The following is a 5,185-nucleotide window of genomic DNA, read 5'->3' as shown; positions in this document are numbered from 1 at the left end:
TGCCTAAGAGTTTAAGATCCACAGTACTGCAGTTAGCCCACTCAGTCCCTTGGGCAGGACACCTGGGTCAAGCCAAAACCTTCTCTCATATGTCAACTAGATTTTACTGGCCACAGCAGTTTACAGACACTGTGCAGTTTTGCAAGTCTTGTCCAGAGTGTCAGTTAACAGCACCAGGAAGGAAAGGTGATTCTTGGAATAATTCTCTGTTGTTCTCCTCAGTTACCAGCATCCTGGCGACTCCCTTGTTTTCTCTCTATACTCACTATCTCCGTAGCTGCTACCTGCCTCCCGCGCTGCCACTCACCTGCACGGTTACCTGTCTCACTTCACCTGTTTACCTGGAAAACGTGGCATGCCCTCGTGCTCATAGACCCCTAAAGCTTCCCCTCGATCTACCTCAATTTGCTGATCCCCACGGAGCTCTCCACTTCCTTCGCTGCGTTCTTTCTCCACATCACAAGTAAGACAAATTCACTTCACTATTCATTGATAACTTACTGTGCATGCCACTCTCCGCTAATTCTAATCTCTCCATTTCCAGGCATTCTGCCCCACAAAATTCTCCTTGGGTTCCCCTGTACTATGTTTTCAATAAACCTATATCTACCTCGATTTTCTCTTGTGCATTGTGTCTGCTTCTGGGTCCATTGAAGTGCCACCCATAACAGCCAGCAACACTGTCAGATGGTCCTCCGCCAGCGTCTGCAAGGTTGCAGCCTCCATAGACCTCCTCTCAGGGCTGCCTCTTGCCACTGGTCACCTCTACTAGAGCTTGTCAGAGAGTGATATTATACCCCTTTCGTCAAAAAAAGTGACAGGTTGCTTCCGGAGCTCATTAATTATTCATGAGCTCCGGAAGTCCGGAAGTAATTAAATTATCCCCTAATTAAATTATCCCCTAATTAAATTAGCTCCGGAAGTCCGGAAGTAGGAAGTAATTAAATAATAAAAATATGATATTCATAAAAATATGATATTCATAAAAATATGATATTCATAAAAATATAATTGATTATTTAGAAAGTTTTTTATATATCAAATTAGCATTCTTTTATTTCTTTAAGCAATTAAAAAATTTATTTATTTTTTTATGCTCAAAAAACGCCATCTGGTGGCGGGTCAGTGTGTGTGTGTGCGCGCGCCCGCGCGCGCCCGAGGCTGTGTGTCTGGGCGCGCGGGGGCGCGCCCGTGTCTCCGGACCGTGCTCTCTCGGGCTCCGTGCTCATGTGTTTAAAAATGTATTAAACCATATTAAAATTGTTTAGTTAAACTTGTGCTTTTGTAACGTTCAGTATGGCCACAAACACATGCTGCATGCCTTGGTGGAAAACTTTATTTAGATTTATATGCATTTGTAGATTTAGAATAAAACTCATACTCGCGATCCCCTAACCCTCCTTAGATACATAAGCAGGGAAAACTCCTTAAAAAACCCTCCGCGATTTCTCCAAAACCCTACAATAACTTGTTAGGGTACCCCCTCTATTCCCAAAACCTTATATTCGATAACAGGGAAATCCTGAAAAAATCCTTAGTCTTTTTTCTCAAATTCAGCGCCCCGCGGCTCCCTTCATGCTCAGCCAAACAAAGCCAAAACTCCTTTTAAAAATTTCTCCGCGATTTCTCCAAAACCCCTAGAATAACTTGTTAGCTACCCCTCTATTCCCCCAAAAAAAGCGCTATAATCCAAAAACATTGGGAAAGCTCCTTACTCTTTTTTCTTCAAAAACTTGCCTCTTGCTAGCTACCTCTAAAATTCTACGCAGAGTCTAAGTTCTACCTCGCTCTTAATCGCACCGACCCGCAACAGCTTCCAGAGCACAATTTTTTCCTGCTTGTTCGCTCCCCGCTCTGGTCCCGAATGCGCTGCTTACCTCGTTTGAAAATTCCCCCCTTAGACCAACTCCGCCTCACTGCGCCCCGCTTCCAATCACATAACCCTTGCACCGCTCCCTTCGCACCCCGGTTAGCCAATCCGCTCCAGGTCTGATTTTACGATCTCCCGCTGAGGTTAAGACTACCCCCGAGCTCCCAGAAGACCCCTGCCTTCAGCCATATCAACAACTGGAACCGCTCAGACTGCTTGCGAGTTCGCATAGGGAGCGGCCGATTTCAACAGCAACTTGCGTCTCTTTCCTTATCCGCATATCATTCGGTAAGTGTTAATCTTCCTCTCTAACTACATTTTTGCATTTTCCTTTTTACCATTCTGTCAATCCTTTCATTTAAAAAAATAAATAAATATCACAATGGTTTGTAACAGGTACAATACACCATCCATCCATCCATTCGCCTCCACTTATCCTTTTCTTAGGCTCGCGCGGTGCGCTGGAGCCTATCCCACGTACAATACACTTTAAAATATATATAAGCTCCACTTTTAACTCCCGTAAAAGTTTATACATTACATGTCTACATCACCTATCATGGCCTCATCAGGTATCTCATATCATCTTGTTATTGTTATGTTATGCTCCTTTGATATTTTGCTAGTTTGCGTGTTTTAAAACTCTTTTTGTTTTTCTTTATATTTTTAGACCCAGATGTGTTAACCTGATCCCTGCGAAACACCAGCTCTGCGTGGATTTTGACCGCGAGTGACCGGATGTTGTTTCCGGCCTGAGGTTGCCTGAAATGCCGTGAGGCTCGTTTGAAAGATTGCGCCCGAGACCAACTCCGCCTCCAAGGCATGCCTACCTTTAGCTGCCACCAGTGAGATATCAGAGCCGGGCTCCACATATCCAATCAGGAGCACGAGCAAGACAGCTTTTGCAGACTCTCCAGAAATATACAAGTCCTTACCAACTGCTCTGCAACCCAGTGTTTCTGGTCCCCTCACTAACATCGCTTTTTGAGATATTTTTTATGAACCACCAAAAAAGCAATTTTACCCCACAGTACAGAAGACTGGGTCTGAGGGCAGCAGCGGGGACAAATGATTGTAATGAAGCGACGGACATTTCATGGCTGGTCTTGCATAATCGTGAGTTATTATGTCATATGGTGATAAGTACATAGTTTTGCAAGAGGCATACAAGCACTGTGGAAAAAGTAATCATAAAACTGTTTTTGTGAACACCCTACGTTATGCTTTAAAAAATGTGATACATGTAATGTGATCATCAAAGAACATGATTTTTTTTTTAAAAAAAAACTTTTATTCTTATGCTTTTAAAGTATGTCAGATTATCTTAAAACACTTATTTGTATGTTATAATGTTTTTCTTACACCATGTGTAATTTTTATAGACACCTTATTCATTGTATCAATGTGTAATTATGTATCTTTGATAAATAAATAAAATATTTAATCTTGTATTTGTGTACTTTCTGGTGATTCAATAAAAAAATTAGTCACATATCGCTCTGATAAACACAGATGGTTGAAAGAAATGTTTGATGGAACAAAGGAAACAAGTGTCTTGCTGCTAAACTTTTAAGTCACCATGGTTTAAATGAGAAAGTCTGTATGTAAAACATGAAAAACTCCATATCAGTGATATCTACAAAGGTGTACTCATTTCTTTGTAATGGTACTTTACTGTTCCAATGAAACAAAAAGAAAATCTCATTTTTAAAGTACATTTTTCGGCCATCCTGACCTATTTTCAGGGGCAAGAATGTTGATGTTAGACTGTGTTTTAAATCAGGTTGTGATCTTAAACTAACTATCACAGCACTGATTTCAGTTGTAATGTCAATTAGAATCCCAATTTGGCTTTTCTCCAGTCAGTGTTATGGTGAAATTTAACTTGTTCTTTTGTGTAATTGCACATGGCCCAGCAAAGGACCCCTTAGTAAACTGTACAGCATAAGTTTTCAATTCACTTTTGTCAGAAAACTTCACAGTATGAGAAGTTACAGCACAGTTTCTCCAAACGTGTGGTTCTTTTTCAGCCAGCGTGCTTTTAGAGCATCTACATTAGCTCATGTAGTAAAAGTACAATCAGTAAGTGTACTTTAACATTTGAGATTCCGAGTCACTCTTGCTTAGATCATGTGAACTATATCATGAACCTTTTTTTGTATAATGCATCAAACGTGTTCAAATCAGTTTATTTTCAATTTATTTTAACTAATCTAGAGACAAGCAACTCCTTTTTAGCTTCTGTTATGCATTTACCTCTCACACCTTAATCTAGATGTTAGTGTTCTCAGAGTTAACATGTCTCATGTTGCCATGTTGTATTTCTAATACCCAGCCTCAGTGTTCGCCCTGTTGACCCTCAAATCCAAACACCAATGATCTAGATATTCACAACATTCATAAGGAGATTCTTAAGGTCTTAAGTTTTGTTGTTTTTATGTTTTACAAAAAAAAAACTTCACATTTTTTATATTTTTAAACGAAAGTGACATGCAAGGATATTTTTCTTTAGTGATGTTGCTTCAGCAATCTCAAATACTAATTATTCTGGGAATTTTTATGGTCAAACTATGTGATTTTCCAAATGTGTGTGTGTGGAGTAAAATGACCTTGTTCTTATGATGTTGTCACCGTGAATCATTTAGGATTAACAACACAAATTGTATCGATAGCAGAAACAGTCTTATAACTTATAATTCTCACACGTTACCGCTAGTTTTACAAACGCAGTCTTCTTCAGCTCTGTTTATGTAGCTTTTATGAAACTGATTTTCCATAGTACAAGTAGAATTTAATTTTTCTTTGCTCTCCAGTATAAATGCAATAATTTGCAGGCTTTTTACTGAAACTCTCACAATGCAACACTCAATGCTCAGAGCTTCATATATCAACAGCTCTGAAAATATCTTCTTTTTTTAAGTAAAGCAGAACAGGATCTCTGTATCTCTAAAAATCCCAACAAAACTGGCAATCACCTCTAAACAAATGGAAGTAGTTTATGGATCTTTATCACCTGCAACACCATGTAACACCTAGATGTTAGACTCTTTTACCATCACATTTGCAAGGGTTTATGTGTTATCCTTGATCACAGTTCTAAATAAGTTAACTTTCTTGACATAAAAGTAGCCCAAAGAAGACAAATATATGTCCAGTTCTTTTTACTCCAAACCTACTGATCGGAAAACATTATGTGATGCTGGAAGTTTTCATCCTATCCATCTGCAAAACAAGTTTACCTGTAAGCCAACACATTAGACGTAAGCAAATTTGTGAAATTCCTGAACAATGTGCTTTGTGGAGTAGCAGTAGTAC

General features: G+C 39.4%; 1 long non-coding RNA gene across 1 annotated transcript; it reads left to right on the top strand.

Moving 5' to 3' along the window:
• Nucleotides 1-1,520: 1,520 nt before the first annotated feature.
• On the top strand, nucleotides 1,521-3,319 carry LOC309713928. The gene is made up of 2 exons (XR_014278749.1): nucleotides 1,521-2,158; nucleotides 2,541-3,319. It is a non-coding gene; the product is annotated as an uncharacterized lncRNA (long non-coding RNA).
• Nucleotides 3,320-5,185: the final 1,866 nt, after the last annotated feature.

Source organism: Aulonocara stuartgranti (genome assembly GCF_965226115.1).
Source record: "Aulonocara stuartgranti genome assembly, chromosome: 9".
Taxonomy (NCBI): Eukaryota; Metazoa; Chordata; class Actinopteri; order Cichliformes; family Cichlidae; genus Aulonocara; species Aulonocara stuartgranti.
Note: the sequence above shows the minus strand (reverse complement) of the source record. Positions and strands in the feature narration are given on the sequence as shown.